The sequence below is a fragment of the Dermochelys coriacea genome, chromosome 4, assembly GCF_009764565.3.
Source record: "Dermochelys coriacea isolate rDerCor1 chromosome 4, rDerCor1.pri.v4, whole genome shotgun sequence".
In the NCBI taxonomy this organism is placed as follows: domain Eukaryota; kingdom Metazoa; phylum Chordata; order Testudines; family Dermochelyidae; genus Dermochelys; species Dermochelys coriacea.
The window spans coordinates 12,555,163-12,575,884 of record NC_050071.1 but is presented as its reverse complement, the minus strand read 5'-3'; the positions used below and the strand labels follow the sequence as shown (position 1 = coordinate 12,575,884).

The 20,722-nt window shown below is 43.9% G+C and overlaps 1 long non-coding RNA gene across 1 annotated transcript; it reads left to right on the top strand.

The window, feature by feature from the left end:
• The first annotated feature begins 6,837 nt into the window (after positions 1-6,837).
• On the top strand, positions 6,838-19,098 carry LOC122459847. The gene is made up of 2 exons (XR_006280800.1): positions 6,838-6,931; positions 18,979-19,098. It is a non-coding gene; the product is annotated as an uncharacterized LOC122459847 (long non-coding RNA).
• The last annotated feature ends 1,624 nt before the right edge of the window (positions 19,099-20,722 follow it).

Below are 20,722 nucleotides of genomic sequence, written 5' to 3'. Positions count from 1 at the left end.
TATCCAACCAAAATTGCCACCTCTAACTAGGCCCTGGTCTACACTAGGTGTTGAGGTCGAATTTAGCAGCATTAAATCGATGTAACTCTGCACCCGTCCACATGACGAAGCCCTTTTTTCGACTTAAAGGGCTCTTAAAATCGATTTTCTTACTCCTCCCCTGACAAGGGGATTAGCACTGAAATCGGTTTTGCTGGGTCGAATTTGGGGTACTGTGGACGCAATTAGATGGTATTGGCCTCTGGGAGCTATCCCAGAGTGCTCCATTGTGACCGCTCTGGACAGCACTCTCAACTCAGATGCACTGACCAGGTAGACAAGAAAAGGCCCGCGAACTTTTGAATTTCAATTTCCTGTTTGGCCAGTGTGGCAAGCTGCAGGTGACCATGCAGAGCTCATCAGCAGAGGTGACCATGCAGAGTTCATCAGCAGAGGTGACCATGATGGAGTCCCAAAATCGCGAAAGAGCTCCAGCATGGACCAAACGGGAGGTACGGGATCTGATCGCTGTATGGGGAGAGGAATCCGTGCTATCAGAACTACGTTCCAGTTTTCGAAATGCCAAAACATTTGTGAAAATCTCCCAGGGCATGAAGGACAGAGGCCATAACAGGGACCCGAAGCAGTGCCGCGTGAAACTTAAGGACCTGAGGCAAGCCTACCAGAAAACCAGAGAGGCGAACGGCCGCTCCGGGTCAGAGCCCCAAACATGCCGCTTCTATGATGAGCTGCATGCCTTTTTAGGGGGTTCAGCCACCACCACCCCAGCCATGTTGTTTTACTGCTTCAATGGAGATGGAGGCAACACAGAAGCAGGTTTGGGGGACGAGGAAGATGATGAGGAGGAGGCTGTAGATAGCTCACAGCAAACAAGCGGAGAAACCAGTTTTCCCGACAGCCAGAAACTGTTTCTCACCCTGGACCTGGAGCCAGTACCCCCCGAACCCACCCAAGGCTGCCTCCCAGACCCACCAGGCGGAGAAGGGACCTCTGGTGAGTATACCTTTTAAAATACTATACAAGGTTTAAAAGCCATCATGTTTAATGATTAATTTGCCCTGGCATTCGTTGCTCTTCTGGATATACTCCCAAAGCCATTGCAAAAGGTTTCTGGGGAGGGCAGCCTTATTCCATCCACCATGGTAGGACACTTTACCACTCCAGGCCAGTAGCACGTACTCGGGAATCATTGTAAAACAAAGCATTGCAGTGTATGTTTGCTGGCATTCAAACAACATCCGTTCTTTATCTCTCTGTGTTATCCTCAAGAGAGTGATATCATTCATGGTCACCTGGTTGAAAGAGGGTGCTTTTCTTAAGGGGACATTCAGAGGTGCCCATTCCTGCTGGGCTGTTTGCCTATGGCTGAACAGAAATGTTCCCCACTGTTAGCCACGTGGTGGGGGGAGGCAAAATGCGACCTTGTAACGAAAGCATATGTGCTATGTATGTAATGTTAACAGCAAGGTTTACAGCAAGAGTGTACCCATTGTTCTATAAAATGTGTCTTTTCAAATACCACTGTCCCCTTTTTTTTCCTCCACCAGCTGCATGTGTTTCAAGGATCACAGGATCTTCCCCTTCCCAGAGGCTAGCGAAGATTAGAAGGCGAAAAAAATGCACTTGCGATGAAATGTTCTCTGAGCTCATGCTGTCCTCCCACACTGACAGAGCACAGACGAATACGTGGAGGCAGACAATGTCAGAGTGCAGGAAAGCACAAAATGACCGGGAGGAGAGGTGGCGGGCTGAAGAGAGTAAGTGGTGGGCTGAAGAGAGGGCTGAAGTTGAAAGGTGGCGGCAGCACGATGAGAGTAGGCAGGATTCAATGCTGAGACTGCTGGAGGATCAAACTAATATGCTCCAGCGTATGGTTGAAGTGCAGGAAACGCAGCAGGAGCACAGACCACCGCTACAGCCCCTGTGTAACCAACCGCCCTCCTCCCCAAGTTCCATAGCCTCCTCACCCAGACGCCCAAGAACGCGGTGGAGGGGCCTCCGGCCACCCAGCCACTCCACCCCAGAGGATTGCCCAAGTAACAGAAGGCTGGCATTCAATAAGTTTTAAACTTTTAAAGTGCTGTGTGGCCTTGTCCTTCCCTCCTCCACCACCCCTCCTGGGCTATCTTGGTAATTATCCCCCTATTTGTGTGATGAATTAATAAAGAATGCATGAATGGGAAGCAACAATGACTTTATTGCCTCTGCAAGCGGTGATCGAAGGGAGGAGGGGAGGGTGGTTAGCTTACAGGGAAGTAGAGTGAACCAAGGGGCGGGGGGTTTCATCAAGGAGAAACAAATAGAACTTTCACACCATAGCCTGGCCAGTCATGAAACTGGTTTTCATAGCACCCTCCTGTGCTCTTCTAACTGCCCTGGTGTCTGGCTGTGCATAACCAGCAGCCAGGCGATTTGCCTCAACCTCCCACCCCACCATAAACGTTTCCCCCTTACTCTCACAGATATTGTGGAGCGCACAGCAAGCAGTAATAACAGTGGGAATATTGGTTTTGCTGAGGTCTAACCGAGTCAGTAAACTGCGCCAGCGCTCTTTTAAATGTCCAAATGCACATTCTACCACCATTCTGCACTTGCTCACCCTGTAGTTGAAAAGCTCCTGACTACTCTCCAGGCTGCCTATGTATGGCTTCATGAGCCATGGCATTAAGGGGTAGGCTGGGTCCCCAAGGATAACTATAGGCATTTCAACATCCCCAACGGTTATTTTCTGGTCTGGGAAGAAAGTCCCTTCCTGAAGCTTTTGAAACAGACCAGAGTTCCTGAAGATGCGAGCGTCATGCACCTTTCCCGGCCATCCCACATTGATGTTGGTGAAACGTCCCTTGTGATCCACCAGTGCTTGCAGCACTATTGAAAAGTACCCCTTGCGGTTTATGTACTCGCTGGCTTGGTGCTCCGGTGCCAAGATAGGGATACGGGTTCCGTCTATGGCCCCACCACAGTTAGGGAATCCCATTGCAGCAAAGCCATCTACTATGACTTGCACATTTCCCAGGGTCACTACCCTTGATATCAGCAGATCTTTGATTGCGTTGGCTACTTGCATCACAGCAGCCCCCACAGTAGATTTGCCCACTCCAAATTGATTCCCGACTGACCGGTAGCTGTCTGGCGTTGCAAGTTTCCACAGGACTATTGCCACTCGCTTCTCAACTGTGAGGGCTGCTCTCATCTTGGTATTCTTGCGCCTCAGGGCAGGGGAAAACAAGTCACAAAGTTCCATGAAAGTGCCCTTACGCATGCGAAAGTTTCGCAGCCACTGGAAATCGTCCCAGACCTGCAACACTGTGTGGTCCCACCAGTCTGTGCTTGTTTCCCGAGCCCAGAATCGGCGTTCCACCGCATGAACCTGCCCCATTAGCACCATGATGCCCACATTGCCAGGGCCCGTGCTTTGAGAGAAGTCTGTGTCCATGTCCTCATCACTCTCGTCACCGTGCTGATGTCGCCTACTCGCCGGGTTTCGCTTTGCCAGGTTCTAGTGCTGCATATACTGCTGGATAATGTGTGTGGTGTTTAATGTGCTCCTAATTGCCAAAGTGATCTGAGCGGGCTCCATGTTTGCCGTGGTATGGCGTCTGCACAGAAAAAAGGCGCGGAACGATTGTCTGCTGTTGCCCTGATGGAGAGAGGGGCGACTGACGACATGGCTTACAGGGTTGGCTTACAGGGAATTAAAATCAACAAAGGGGATGGCTTTGCGAGAAACTGAATGGCCACCTCAAGGATAGAACTCAAAACTGGATTTAGCAGGCCGTTGACTTCACAGAGGGAGGAGAAAATGAATACAAAACAAATCTGGTCTATTTCTTGTTTTGAGCCACTTCATCTATCTTTATACATCATGCTGGCAGCAGACTGTGCAGTATGACTGCTGGCCATCGTCTTCTGCTGGCTGCAAATTAAAAGACAATGCACTGCCGGTAGGACTCAATCACCATGAGACGAAACAAGGGAAATGACCTGGCTGAGTCACTCCCATGTTTGCCCAGACGCCCGGTTAAAAGAGCACCCAGGACTACGTCGATGACGGCTACCAGTCATACTACACTGTCTGCTGCCAAAAGGCAATAAACTGCTGCTGTGTAGCAATGCAGTACCATGTCCGCCAGCACCCAGGAGACATATGGTGATGGTTAGCTGAGCGGGCTCCATGCTTGCCGTGGTATGGCGTCTGCACAGGCAACTCAAGAAAAAAGGTGCAAAACGATTGTTTGCCCTTGCTTTTACGGAGGGAGGAAGGGAACGGGGGCCTGACAATATGTACCAGAACCACCCGCGACAATGTTTTAGCCCCATCAGGCACTGGGATTTCTACCCAGAATTCAAATGGGCGATGGAGACTGTGGGAACTGTGGGATAACTACCCACAGTGCAAAACTCCAGAAGTCGACTGTTGCCTTGGTACTGTGGACACAGTCCACCGACTACAGGCACTTAGAGCATTTGTGTGGGGACACACACACTCGACTGTATAAAAACGCTTTCTACAAAACCGACTTCTATAAATTTGACCTAATTTCATAGTGTAGACATATCCTAGATGTCAGTAAAAATAAGAAAGGGGGGGAAAGGAGAATTTCTTACATTTGAAGTTTCCTGAAAAATTTCAGCCTGGGTGTGATATCTGCAAAGTTTTGCAAGAGTACAAGAGTGTACCCACTGATCCAGCTCCATTGGGAGTTTTTCCATTGACTTCTACAGGAGCTGGATTGAGTCCATAAGCAACTAACCATATCTCTCAACATGCAATATAAAAATACATTAAAATATGCTAGAAGGTGGTGTCACTCATTTATTACTGTTTGTGCTAGGCCCTTTGGCTGTTTCTCAGTAGAAGGAGACACATCTCCTGAAGTAATAGTAAGTGACAGAAGATCCATGGAAAGAAAGGAAATTTTATTTGCATTCCAAAATGTATACATTCTTTTTGATAAAAACGTATGGGATTTTAAATTCTTGCTTGTTTCTAAAATGTTCCTCTCTCTCCACTGCTCTCCTGGTGCCTGGTATTATTACAATATGAACGCTTAATATCTTCAGAGCCTTATGTGCAGCAATAAATTCATATGTGGAAGAGACGGGGGGGAGGGGTTTAGAATTGGTGACAGTCCAGGATGCAGATTAGTGGTTACACTTGAAATCTCAGTGTATATCACCCAGAGAGTAGCACAGTCTCTGAACAGAAGATTTTCCAGCCTTGCTTAGCATCACTTAGCCTAATTAAATAAAGACAAGAGACAACAGAGACAAAGCAAAACTACATAAAGAAAACTATTTGCCAGCATTTGCAGTAGTCTTAGAATCCTGGAAAAATTCTGGTCTGCTCATCCTTCCCTAGCCACCAGCGGCTTTACAATTCCACTTCACTCGCATTCCATTCCAGTCTATGCCCTTCGTAGAGCTGAAATTAACACTGCAGCTATTGCTTAAGCAAAACGCAATGGGCCACCTTTTGAATTTAGTTACACCCATGCCAATCCCACTGAAATATACTCTGGCATCTTCCCCTGCATCCAGTGCCTTCGACCCACTGAGACAGGATGCTAAATTAAGGGAAGTAGCATGGTCTAGTGCAGGGGTTCTCAAACATCATTGCACTGCGACCGCCTTCTGACAACAAAAATTACTACACGACCCCAGGACGGGGGGCGGGGGGGTGCTGAAGCCTGAGCCCACCCAAGCCCCACTGCCCTGGGGGAGGGGGCAAACCAAAGCCTGAACTCTGCCACCCCAGGCAGGGAGGCCAAGGCCAAAGCTCAAGGGCTTCAGCCCCAGGCAGGGGGCCTGTAACCCGAGACCCGCCACCCACAGCTGAAGCCACTGGACTCAGGCTTTGGCCCTGGTCGATGAGGCTCAGGCTTCAGCTCCAGACCCCAGCAAGTCTAACGCCAGCCCTGACAACCCCATTAAAATGGGGTCCCGACCCACAGTTTGAGAATCACTGGTCTAGTGGATAGTGAAATGGAGTCAGGAGAGACTTTGTTCTATTCCCAGCTCTGCCACTGACCTACTGTGAGACTTTGGGCAAATTACTTTTCTTCTTTTTCACCTTTATCTCTTGTGCCTATTTAGATTGGATGCTCTTTGGGGCTGGTGTGGTCTCTTACTATTTGCTTGTATGCTACATAGACCAATAGGGCCCCCTCTCAGTTACAGCTTCTGGCAATAGAGCAATGCAAATACCAACTAGTCACAGAAAGAGCACTGATTTGATCCGGTTTGGCAATTCTTATTTTTCTATGAAATATTTCGATGACCATGAGAATATTCACATATTTCAGAATTTTAACAAATTTATTCCAGAAGTGTTATCCTTCCTTCATTATTCTCCTTTCACAAGTTTCAGTCATCCAAGAAAGGACCACAAACAGTAACATATGACCAATTCCATGTTATGAATAATAGTTTGCCAACACCAAATAACTAAATGAAATCTTTCATTCATGAAATCTTTGCAAACAACCCACAGACAAAAAAACTTATTCACCCAGTCTCTTGAGTACTTACAAATACAACCGCAGAATCAGAAAAGGCTTATAAATGATCTGCAAAACAGAAAACTTCCTTCATTAATTTATTATTTGGATTGACAAAACCTATTCAAAAATCCCATAAATGGCATAAGAGAGCTATCGCAACCATCTTGTGGGTCCAACCTTACAGCTTATTTAGAAATAGAAAACCCACATGTTCTCTTTACTTCAGCAATGTGAATTTATGTCCTTCACTGACCAGGCTAAAATGGGCACTTCAGAACCATTAAAAGCTTACTGTACCTTTAAAAAAAATGTTTCAGTTCCACAGACTCTCACTGACCAGCTTAACTCAATTATTATGACCCAGAAGGCATCATTCCATGATGTCATAGCTTCCAGAAAGCTGCAGCAATAATGAGTCAACCCAACAGGTAAGACATATTTTATTAGTAAATGGCACAATTTTTAAAGTTCCTTTTAAAATACAATTTTATACTCTTTGGGGGTTATATATTACCTACATGATACATAAATACATGCCACTAGGATGGCTTAACTGAATTTGCCTTGCTACATAGCAATGGAAAAGTCAGTTCTACCATTCTCATCTACTGTAACAAAGCAATTCTTAAGCATCTTTAGTGGTATATTATGTTAATATAATACACATAGTGCCTCGAGGAAGTACACATTTTTGAAGTCCATGAATACCTAGATCTATGTAGCTGGGACCCTTTTCCCATTTAGCACCATGGAAAGTACGATGTATTGAAGACTGTATTAAAATTGTGAGCTATCATTTTAAATCCTATGGCAATTTCCTGGTCCTGGAGGCTATAGGGCTTTGTACGGAAGCTTGTGATCTAGGTCTAGCAGCAGTCGGTCTGCACAGCCAGCCTAGAGCAAGATGGGGTGAGTTGTGCCTCTCAACTTAGGGAGCAGCTTGCTTCTCTCTGTGTTTTTGGTTCTTGTGTGTGAAGGTTCTGAATTCCAAGAAATCAAGTAGTGTTATCCTGCAAACCTTCCAGAAAGAGAATGTTATGTTTTTACCTAACTTCTCTTTGTATGCCATGAACATAACAGGAAAGACAGATTGGTTGCAAGCTAAGCACCTGGAGCTACAATCCCAGGTTGAGAACCATTCTCGAGGTGAATCAAGAAAGGTTCACAAATATCTGATAATTGAAATGAACCAACATAGGCTTCAGATATCTGCTGGCATGTGGGTCAGTCTAACAACGATACTAATATCAGTCTCAAAAATTTATTGAACTATGTCACCCTAAATCACTTCATTGCTTTTTCCACAAGCAATTTTTTCTCCAAACTTTGCACTGTCCGTCACTGAGAACCTCATACATACCAAGTTTGAAGCTTGTGTGCTTATCTGTCTACAAAACAATGAATGCTGACGTGAAAATCACAGGTATGGAAGGGTTTCATGCTTACATACTTGATGTGGTTAATGAGATTTCAGTAAAACTCGTATATGCCATTGGGCTGGAATCTTACAAATATTACAAATGCTAATAGTACAATGGAACTTTTGATTTATAATAACAGGGCCTACAGACAAGGTTCTATTGTGCCAGTCACCATACAAGGCATAAAGAGATAACTCTTTGTGGCAGGGATGGACAGTTTAAGCAGATCTAAGGTCTTGGGCAAAAATATATGGGTAGGTGGAAGAGGTTATAAGACCAAACTTGATAACAACTGAGCAGTACAGGTTCTTTGTTAGCTACAGCAAAAATATATATGCATCTAAATCAGAACACACTGGACTGGAGCACTGTAGAACTCAGAGGTAGTTCAGATCCAAAATTCTCAGCTGGGCCCTCTCCAAGATCAATTCAAACTGAAACAACTGAACCCTCTAGGAGCCAGGTCATGATGGCCCTTGTGCACTGGAGGCCTCCCAAAATAGCAGTCCGTATGCTCTTGGGAGCAAGGGGACCTGCTTGTTCTTGGTCTTCCTTGGGGAGCAGGCCACAGAAAAGAGGAGAGAAGAGCGGGAGAAGAGGCAAGGCTACCAGCTCAGAGTGGGGCAGTGCACCATGGGGAGCCATCTATTCAGTTTTACTGGATGCATGCAGCAACCTGCAAACCCTATGTGCACTCCAAGACACCCAGTGCAAAGATGCAGCCTCCTCACTGTTCCTCCGTGAGATGCGGGGGGGGGGGGGGGCCTCAGACCGCCCCCTAGCCATACAATCTAGCCTTGAGCTTTAAGGTGGCTCTGATTCAAGATTCTCAGCCCACCCCAAGTGAAAGCTTCACTAGAACTCACCTCCAGTGGAAGGCGTGCCCCATGTTATCCAACAACTTTAAAGTATCAAAGTTTCTAGCAAAAGTGAGAAACCACCTCTACTAGGCAACTGGTCCTGTGGGTTGTCACTTACAACAGGTCTCACTTTATAGTAATGAGCAGGAACACAACATATGCCTATGAAAGAAGATGCAGACGCGTTCTATTTATTGTCTAGCAGCCATGTGAGAGAATTGGCTCTTGCTGATGCAGATAGAGAACACAGAAAGAAATGTAAATAAACCATTCTTGAAAAACCACCCAAAATGCAAAAAAAAAAAAAGTAAAAAATTAAAAAATGCTCAAGCTGGTGCCAGTCCACAAGAGCTCCCCTTTCAACTAGCAACTGCCAGGATAAATTTGCCCTATGGGCAGACTGTCTGAAATCTGAGCCCATCACAAATGAGAAGTGTGCAGCTTTACTTGTACACACATTAATAACCCCTAGAATTCTGTCCAGGGAAATTAATCATTCTCAGCACCTTTACACATACAATCTACCCCATTAGCACTACATAAAATGCAGACTACATTTCAAAACAATCTCACATTTAAATCAACACCACATCTATCCCCCAGTGACTGACTGACCAACTGACGAGGTGTACTTAGATTAACATCATCTGGCACTGCACAAACACACAAAGCCTTTCCTCTGGGGTTCTGCACCATAATTTGGGAGACATTCTCAAGAGTTTAGTTCAAATGAAGCCACCAGACAGAATTTTTAAATGCAAGAAGGAGTCTCTCTCTCTAGAGATGAAATATTTTAAAAGATGGGAATTATGACCCACACCTTCATTTTTGAAACTCAAATTCAGACATTTTGGGCTAAGATTTTCAAGAGAGCCCTTGTGAATTAGGTACCCAAACCCCTCTGACATTCAATGGAAGCTGGGCACCTCCCTCCCTCCCTTAAATTTCTTTGAAACTCCCATCATCAGTGCAATGTATTAGTGCTACCATAAAATGAGTAATAACTCACCCATTTGCCAGTGATTTTGAATAATTTAAGCAAACTATGGGCCAGATCTTGAACAGGTAGAAATCTACATTGCTCTATTGTCTTGAAAGCATCTATACCAGTTTACACCTACTCAGGATCTGTCCATGTGTGTTAAGTGCAGCTCAAATTTCAGGCCCAGGAATGTAAGCTCTCTGCAGTGTCAGCCACTTTTGCTGACCAGAATGGCTTAGCATAAGCCTCGTTGCCTCTGCCCTCTTTTGGGAGGCTAGCACTGTCAATGCTCTCCAACAGGACTATGCCCAGCTCCTGGCAGGAGCACAAGAAAAAGGCGCCTGCAGACCCTTAGAGCTTTCTTCTTCATGTTAATCCCATTAAATGGGGGTCTGCTCTCCCTCCAAAGTGTCCTGTTCAATACCATTTTCTGTATCACACCACATGCAAACATATCTTTCTTTATGACATCCCACCAGTTCTTTTTGTGTCGGTCTCTGCCTTTTTTCCTTCAGTCTTGATCTGTTGGACTCTCTTATCCAGACAGTTGTCAAGACTTTGTTTTACGTGAGCAAACCATCAAGTCTGCACTCCCTCATTTTTTTCTATTATGGATGTTACTTTGAGGATCTCTCTAACTTACACATTCCATATGTGGTCTTTCCTGCTTACACCACTCATCCATCTCAACAACCACATGTCTGTGGAACAGATAATTTGCTTATGTTTCCTCTTTGCTGCCAAACACTCCACTCCATACATTAAGATAGAATGAACCACTGTTTTATAGACTTTCCTTTTTCAGCTTACTGGTATTTTCCGATCACATACTATACAATTAATTTCTCTCCATTTGAGCCAGGCATTTGATTACCCTAGCTCTAATTTAGTCCTTCATTCTGCATTTTCCAAAACCCAGAGTCTTGAAACGTTGTGTTTTCGGTATTGTATGTACATCCAGGTTCAACGATAATTCTTCAGTGTACACATTAGTAAAATTACATACTGTATCCTCTGTTTTCCCTCTGCTTATTTTGAGTCCATCTCTCTCCAATACATTGATCTATTTATCAAGATCCTCTTCTAGATGATCTTTCTCCCGACTGAATAGAATATCATCTCCAAACAGCATGCACCAAGGTGCCTCCTTTTATGTGTTCCTTGTGAGGGTATCCAGGAGGAGCATAAACAAGAAAGGGCTCAGTGCTGATCCCTGATGCGCTTCCACCTTTACCAACAGTTTGTCTGTTTCACCACTAGAAGTTCTGACTATTCCCATTGCACCTTGTCAGGGTTCCTTCCCCACTCTGAACTCTAGGGTACAGATGTGGGGACCTGCATGAAAGACCCCCTAAGTTTATTCTTACCAGCTTAGGTTAAACGCTGCCACCACCAAAGTGTTACACAAAGAACAGGGGAAATGCCCACTTGGAAATGTCTCCCCCCACAAAATCCCCCCACGCCGTATACCCCCTTTCCTGGGGAAGGCTTGATAAAAATCCTCACCAATTTGCATAGGTGAACACAGACCCAAACCCTTGGATCTTAAGAACAATGAAAAGCAATCAGGTTCTTAAAAGAAGAATTTTAATTAAAGAAAAAATAAAAGAATCACCTCTGTAAAATCAGGATGGTAAATACCTTACAGGGTAATCAGATTCGAAACCCAGAGAATCCCTCTAGGCAAAAGCTTAAGTTACAAAAAGATACAAAAACAGGAATATACATTCCATTCAGCTCAACATATTTTATCAGCCATTTAAACAAAACAGACTTTATACAGGAGTTCTGACCTGCATTTCTGCTCTGGTCTCGGCAAAAGCATCACACAGACAGAGAGATCCCTTTGTTTTTCCTCCCCTCCGGCTTTGAAAGTATCTTGTTTCCTCATTGGTCATTTTGGTCAGGTGCCAGGGAGGTTATCTTAGCTTCTTAACCCTTTACAGGTGAAAGGGTTTTTCCTCTGGCCAGGAGGGATTTAAAGGTGTTTACCCTTCCCTTTATATTTATGACACACCTACATACCTGATTGAACAAAAAGATCTCATGCCATTTTATCCTTCAGGCATCATCAGACAACTTTTTGTGGAACTTAAAGGCCTCTTCTAGATCAATGAACACCATGTGAATATTGTTCATTTTCTCTCGAAGCTTTTCCACTCACTACCTCAGTGCAAAAACAGCATCTATTATCGACCTTCCTGACATGAAGCCATATTGATTTGCACTAATATCTACTTGACTTCTTAGTCTCTTATCAATGACATTCTCCCACAGTTTCATTGTATGACTCATCAGTTCTATACCTCTATAATTTGTGCAGGTGCCTTAGAGTGCTACGTTCAAATCTTGCACCAGATGGTACTCCATCAATTTCAATGAGATTACTGTAGTTGAGTGAGTAAAGCAAGTAGTGCCTGACCTAGAATAGCACACTGACACTCCTATACTTGAATTTGAGCTCTGTATGTGTCAGCAGTGTAACAAACCCTGATGAAACCTGCACTTCTTGATTATATTTTATTTTAAAATCCTCTTTTGCAATAGAGATGGCCAGAATCCAAACCCCGGTACTTTTGGAAAGTTTGGACCCAGACACACAATTTACTACTTGTCCTCATCTTTAAGCCAAATCCTGCATTCCTCATGAATCAAAGCCCCTACTAAGGATTTGAGGTGCACAAGAAATGGAGGATCCTGTGGAAACTCCCATTGAGCACTGTGCAGGCAGGATCAGATCCCAGGTCATTTTAATGCAAAAATGACAATACTACCGTTGGAGATATTTTTTCATTTTGAAAACTGACCAGTCTTCAAACCATTTATTAAGCATGATCTTTAATGAGAGACGGTTGATTCCAACATATGCCTTTTAAACAGAGCACTGTTAATCACATAAAATAACAGGCCAAATCTCACAGTTTTCCATGCCCAAATCTCCTATTGATCTGAATAGGAGGTTGATGGAGCCCAGCATCTGTCTGCTAGTAGGAATGGATCTAAAAAACAGAGATGGAAGAAGATATACTGCAGAGGAGAACCATCAGAAGAATGTAATGGATTATACTGTATGTTACACAGGAACAATTCAGCAGGACACTTCAGTGAAGAGGTTCAAAATAAATCTGCATGTGTCCAGGAACACACACCTCTCATGAGTCCCTCCTGTCAGTGGGGTGTGGTATTCCAATCTTGGTTCTGGTGCTTACTATAGGTTGTTGGCCTCCCTACATGGGTCTTTAGTGGCTCAGCCCTTCAGCTAAGTCCACAACTAATAAATGAATGGATGAACCCCTCCTGGGATAACAAAATTCAACAAATGGTTGGCCCTCACCAGAGTCTTCAGTTCTGTCTCTGGGCCCATTTAAATTCCAGCCCTTTTCTCAGGCTTTTAGAAAGGAATCTTGTCCACTTTTCAAGACTTAGACCACTTCTCCATTGGCTGGTGGAGAGACCCAAGCCCACCCAATACTTCAGGTCCCAATCCAGGGATCCTGTGAACAGCAGCCACATCCTACTTCCCTTCATAGCTCCTGCTGCATTCCCTGGGATGCTTCCCACTCCATCCCCCCATCCCCTTCACTCACTACCTTAGGGTTACAGTCTTGGGAGTCTCTCTCCATCTCTTCCCTGTTTGAGCAGTGTCTCTCCCAGGCCTCTCTGCCTGGAGAGTTCCACAGTCTGCCAGTCTTTCCCAGCCAGAAACTGACCTGCTCAGCCCCTGAAGCTCCTTTTAACTGAGCCTGCAGGGCTCTGACTGGCTGCGTCCCTGTGCTCGGGGGGAGGGGGGGGCAGTACATGGAGCCTTGTGGCCCCCCGCGGCCCACCATACCCAGGAGCCAGACCTGCTGGTCACTTCCGGGGCACAGCGCGGTGTCAGAACAGGTAGGTTAGCAGCTGCCTTAGCGCCACAGCACTGTCAACAGGACTTTTAACGGCCCAGTCGGCAGTGCTGACTGGAGCCATCAGAGTCTCTTTTCGACTGGACACCTGGTCATCCTAGGACCCACCTTCATGCTTATTGTCTGGGGTGGGGTGTGGTAGGAATGCAAAGCCTCTACCAGTTAACCTCAAAGGGCCTGGTACACCCCATCATGCTGCCAATAAACATAGGAAAATGGGATAAATGCAAACACATCTAGGGCCCAATCCTGCATTCTTAGTGCACTCAAAACTCCCACCAAAATCAATGGGAAGGGTGAAGGTGTTTGGATGGAGCTCCTACTAAACAACCCTCCTTTTTATTTCCACATTGTAACCATTAGCCAGATTTTCAAATGTATCCTCAAATTTTGCATGGTTTGGGGGCTTTGGAGTGCCCAAATTTAAACATCGACTTAATTTCCCAGGCTGTTTTTAATATGGACTAGAAAATGGAATATATTTGGAAAATAAACTCTGGATCCTGTGGCTCCTTAGAGACTAAGGACAGGCCCAACAAAGAAAATAATAGAACGCCACTAGCTGTCACCTTCAGCCCCTAACTAAAACCTCTCCAGCGCGTTATCAAAGATCTACAACCTATCCTGAAAGACGAACCCTCACTCTCACAGATCTTGGGAGACAGACCAGTCCCCCTTACAGACAGAAGCAAATCCTGAAGCAAATACTCACCAGCAACTACACACCACACAACAAAAACACTAACCCAGGAACCTGCAACAAAGCCCAATGCCAACTCTGTCCACATATCTATTCAAGAGACACCATCATAGGACCTAATCACATTAGCCACGCCATCAGGGGCTCATTCACCTGCATGTCTACCAATGTGATATATGCCATCATGTGCCAGCAATGCCCCTCTGCCATGTACATTGGCCAAACCTAACAGTATCTATGCAAAAGAATAAATGGACACAAATATGACATCAGGAATCATAACATTCAAAAACCAGGAGGAGAACAACTTCAACCCCTCTGGTCACTCAGTAACAGACTTAAAGGTAGCAATTTTGCAACAGAAAAACTTCAAAAACAGACTCCAACGAGAAACTGCTGAACTGGAATTAATTTGCAAACTAGATACTATTAACTTGGGCTTGAATAGAGACTGGGAGTGGCTGGGTCATTACACATATTGAATGTATTTCCCCATGTTAAGTATCCTCACACCTTCTTGTCAACTGTCTGAAATGGGCCATCTTGATTATCACTACAAAAGGTTTTTTTCCCCTGCTAATAATAGCTCATCTTAATTAATTAGCCTCTTAGAGTTGGTCTGGCAACTTCCACCTTTTCATGTTCTCTGTATGTATATATATCTTCTTACTATATGTTCCATTCCATGCATGAAGTGGGCTGTAGCCCATGAAAGCTTATGCTCAAATAAATTTGTTAGTCTCTAAGGTGCCACAATTACTCCTGTTCTTTTTGCGGATACAGACTAACGTGGCTGCTACTCTGAAACCTGAAAACTGGATCCTGTATTTTTTTAGATTGTAGCACTGAGAAGCTCTATGGCTTGTCTGGTTCAGACCAGTAATATCTATTTCTATCTTTTATATGGACGATTTTTAAAAAAAATGTCAGGGGTATCCTATACATAAAAAGATGGTAAAACTTTACTTAACAAAATCCACACATACAGAACAAAACTAATATCATCCAGCAACAAAATAAGCACAGCATTAATGGGAGTAACGACATATCCCCGGTAAATCACTTCTGTCCCCTTTCAAACAGTTAACTGCAAAATACATAAAACCATGAAACACATTAAAATAACATGTAACAAATAGTAAAACATAATGGAAGTTTAACTGTTAAATTAATAATAACCCTAGCCAAGGTGGCTATGATTTCATGCTTTTCCACTGTAAAATGGAGCAATCTGTCCACATTTCATAATTCCAGAGGGAATGAATTCCACATTTTCAGGATCATGCAGAATAAGAAAAAGTCACCCTTACTGGGGTAATTCTAATTCCAAGGAAAAGCTGCAAACTGTTGTTGCAGCAGATTCCACAAGGCAGTTCAGACTATGGTGCTCAGCAGAGGTGCTGCCGCACTCCCTGGCTTGAAGTGGTTTCCATTATATACAGGGTTGACAGTTTGGTTCAATGTCTCTCAGCACCCCCACTATAAAAATTGTTCCTGCACCCCTGGTGCTCAGGAAAACCTAAGCTACAACTGTAACTCAAACACAGAGTGACAGTAGAACATCTTTTTTTAAAAAAAACACATAAGAAAGTGAACATAATAAAGACCTATGGTTAAACCAGGGGTGGGCAAACTACAGCCCACGGGACCATCCTGCCTGGCCCCTGAGCTCCTGGCCGCAGAGGCTAGCCCCCTGCCCCTCCCCTGCTGCCCCCCCTCTCCTGCAGTCACACCACCGTGAGGGCAGCACGGCTGGCTCTATCTGGGCAGCAGAGCTGCGAGTTCCTGCCGCTCTGAGCAGCATGGTAAGGGGGCAGGGGGATGGGGGAGGGTGTTGAGTAAGGGGTCCCGGGGGCAGTCAGGGGACAGGGAGTGGTTGAATGGGGCAGAGGTTCTGGGGGAGGGGAAGCGGTTAGGGATCGGGGAACAGCGGAAGTTGGATAGGGGGTGAGGTCCTGGGGGGCCTGTCAGGGGGCTGGGGTGTAAATAGGAGTCGGGGGGCAGTCAGGGGAGAGAGAGCAGGGGGCGTGGATAGGGGTCGGGGCAGTCAGGGGACAGGGAGCAAGGGGGGCTAGATGGAGGTGAGGTCCTGGGGGGTTGGTTAGGGATGGGGGGTGCTGGGAGGGAGCGGTCAGGGGACAAGGAATGGTGGTGGGGGTTGGATGGGTTGGGGGTTCTGTTTGGGGGGCACAGCCTTTCCTACCTGGCCCGCCACACAGTTTTGCATCCCAATGTGGCCCTCAGGCCAAAAAGTTTGCCCACCCCTGGGCTAAACCCTACCTGCCTTACTCATATGATTAGTGCTTGTGAAAACAGTGAGTGAGCGTGTTTTTGGGGAAGTCCCTGAGATAAGAACGTAGAAAAAGACAGAATGAACTGAACAGGATTGGGCTTTTTGCTTGCATTATCCGACTGTGCAATTTAAGATGGCATTTGCGTAAATGAATACTATATGCAAAAAGCAAGCTTCCTTGCTGAGGCTGATTTCCTTTTTTACCAACTGAAGATTTCCCAAGTTTGATAACCATTTTCAAGTCCCACAGGACTGGTAAAGTTATGGTACTGTGCCTGGTGTAAAAATAATCAAGTTAGGAAACACTCCCTACGAACTGGAGCTTGAAACATTTCAATGTCCAAAAAAGGACCGCTTTTAAAATAAACAAACAAACTGCCCCTCATTTTTCTATCAGGTCAACTATTATTCACTCCTGCATCCATGTGCCCATTTCTGCCTTCCCTATTTACATTTGAATCTTCAGCTGCTGATTTATCTCGACAGTTTTGCTGTTATGTGCATAAACAGTCAGGAGGAGGAGGCGGGTAGTATACTCTGAGCAAAAGGTAAAGAGAATTAGATGGCCACTTCCAAGTCTTCTCCTGTATGTTTATCACCTGTTTGTATCATAAGAATACCTATGTTCATAACTGGATGTTATGCCCCTTCCCCATTATTTTTGATGGAGAGGTATGGTCCTGAATATAAGAATGGTGACTGCTTTGTACTGTAACATACCCTGTTACTTGGGCTGTATGACAGGGACAGGATTTGGCCCCAACTGACTTGCCCAGCATCATACAAAGAATTGGGGAGAGATGAAACTAGAGAACCCAGGAATCCTAAAGCTCAGCCCCCATGTTCTAATCACTAGACAAGACTCCCAAGTAATTGGCTCTTGGATGTGCGTTTACTATTCTTCACCTGATTTCACTGTTGCATTTAGATTGATTATTTTCTATCCAAGAGTGCCTATTCCTCACCTTTACATTTAAAGTTACGTATTAAAAGGTAAAGTTGAACTTTACACCCACTCTTGAAAACAAAAAACTTTATTTTTCTTCACTGTCCCCTACTTTGCTTCCACATAAAGAAGGCACCAGTTATAATCCAAACAACAGGTAGAATAGAAGCTATATTTTGAAAAGCATTTGATTTCCTTACATTAGTGACTATAAGAAATGCATGACATATTTGGTCTGTGGTATCTCTGCCAAGGTAAACTAGGACATCTCTTTCCCACTCCTCCTTCGTAGTTTCAGTGTTTCCCAGTGGAGAACATCAGTGCTGTAACACATTTTCTGGTAGTGTGGAAACAGCATGCACAGTAGAATCGATCTTTCACATAGCACAGCTGAGACATGCAATGCACGTTTCATAGGGATACTACACTGTAGCTTGATAATGGGGTCCTCCCTTCAGTTACTACCAAAGTCAAATAATCAGTGACCAAACAGATAACACCTGAAAGGACTATATAGTGTTAGGTGTGGAAAATATTGTCTTAAACCCATAGGATGGAAGTATAATAAAATAAAAATTCTATAAACATTTATCATTTTTAATACTTTCTGCTAGTAGGTTCACATCTCTGGAGTCTTGGCCTGTTTTCCTGGAATACAGCAGATTGTGACATCTGACACCTCTTTTGTTCTTTTTTTTACATAATTGTCTATTTACATTATATGTGTCATTTAAAATTAACCTTGAAACCCCAGAACTGTCTGATTATCAACATAAACAAGGCAGAATGTTGCAATCTTCCGGCTAGAGTTTCATCTAATCCCATTTTAATAACTGGATTTAACTGAGTTAACATATCCTATTATATGAACCCATAGATTGCTGACATATTCCAAAAGCACAACTGGAAAGAATTTTTACTGGGATACTTCTGAAGAATTTTGTATGGGCTGTAAAGTGTTATTGCCATCTAGGTCAAAGTATTTCCGTTTTTTGGTGTGTGTAAATTCTTACTCTCTACATCAATATCTTTAGTGGCTTGTGACTCTTCTTCTTGGTGCACTAAGTCCAAATGCTGAAGTCCTTACGACCCTTGAGTGTTTTAATTTAAGAAATTATAAACCATCTACAAATTTTTCAGCCACTCAGATTTCTAGACTGGCTGATTATTCAAACACTTGAAAAGAGATACTGCTCCATGTAGTGTAATTGCTAAAGGAATATTCCACTGTCATTGCGGGGGGAGGACCCAGATGTCCGTAATATGTGGCTTGTTTGTTTTTTAAACAACTAAAATACCACAAAATCTGAACTTCTACAGATTGAGTCACCTGAAAACATCTTTTCTTAACTGGAATGTTATCACTTCCAGGGAGACAGAAAGACTTCTTTTTGATCCTGCCTGAACTGCTCAAGGTACAGCACCCTAGCAGAAGAAGAGACCAGCATACTGGGGCTCATTATATATTCAATAAAACCCTTGTTTATTTTCCTTTCTTGATCCTGATCTCTAATTATTTTGTGTCCTCCTTTGAGCACCAGGAGAAAGCAAGTTAAAAGCATTTCCTGGCAGTTCCGTTAAGATTTACAGCACTGTGTAAACAACTCAGTGCAGCATCCAGTAACTTGTCAGAATGTGTCCGTGAAATACAGATAGTTTTGAGTTCGGATTTGGCTCATCCATGCAGTGCATTCAGCCAAACTGCAGAGGAAATGAATCCAAAGTCAGACTCAGCCCACACTTCCATGTTTGCCCATCCTTTGACACAGAGATACGCTTGCACGGGAGACCTCCAGTGTGTTATTTGTGCCAGGGTTGGTCATGTCTGAGCCCCAGCACCTCTAGACTTGGCAGTTCAAAGGCCCAGCAACACTGGGCTTGCTGCATCAGTTATGAATGTAAAAAAATTGTTTGAGCCCCAGCACCTCTTTCATTACAAATTAAGCACCAGAGACCTCACACTTACATCTCAGCTGACAAGAGCCACCTCTATGCTCTCGAGCACAATAGACGGGAAACCAACAACAAAATAATTTTGGGCTGCAGGAAGTGGTGCTGGTGATTCAGCTTTTTCCTCCAAGTCAGAATTAAATAAAAATCCCAGGACCGTGGTAAGGCACGGTGTGCTGTTGGAGAAACCACGTAAACCATATTGATGATGAGACACAAACCAATGACTAACTGTGATCATTAAAAATGCCACGTCATTTTTCATGAATCTAGAGACCATGAAAATGACCATAGCCATATTCCAACAGGAATAACTAAATTCCAGGTATACAGACATCCCTGTTACTTCATTGGGAAAGCTTTTCTTCACTAATGGGTGCTACAATAGAGTACAGGGCTGCAGCTGGCATCAAAATGGCTGCTAAGTTCCACTTCAGAGATGGCTGCAATTAGGTAGTGCACGAGGTAATGTGATCGTTTTGTTTAAATAACTTATCATTGGTCAAAACACTTTGAGACTTGCAAAAATTGCTACATAAATTAGTCAAATCAACACCACTTGGATGATGACTCTTTGAGGTAGAGGGACTTCTTTTCTTATATTTATGAACAGTACCTAGCAAAAAAACCCAAAAAAACAAAAAAAACCCCAAAACCAAAAGAATTAAATGCAGCTAAGGAGCTGACCAAATAATACAGATAATTACAGCTAGTCAATTTTTGTTTCCATGGGCAAATGGTGGGTTTTTTTTTTAAAACAGGACAAAACTTTTTTCAAAAAAATTAAAATGCATGTTTTCTTACTGAAAACCAAGTTTTTGATAAGCAAACCCCCCCCCAAACAAAACAAACAAAAACCAAATAATCATTTTGACAATTTCAGTTAAAATGTCATGGGAAGTTTTGTGAAAAGCAAAACCGGAAAATACTGTTTGCAGTGTAGTTGTAGCTCTGTTGGTACCAGGTTATCAGAGAGACAAAGTATGTGAGGTTATACCTTTTATTGGACCAACTTCTACTAGTGAAAGAGTCAAGCTTTTGAGCTACTCAGAGTAGATATTACCTTGTCTCTCTAATATCCTGGGATCAAGCACGACTACTATAACACTGCAAACAACATTTTTTGGTTTTATTTTTCACAAAATTTTCCATGACATTTTAACTG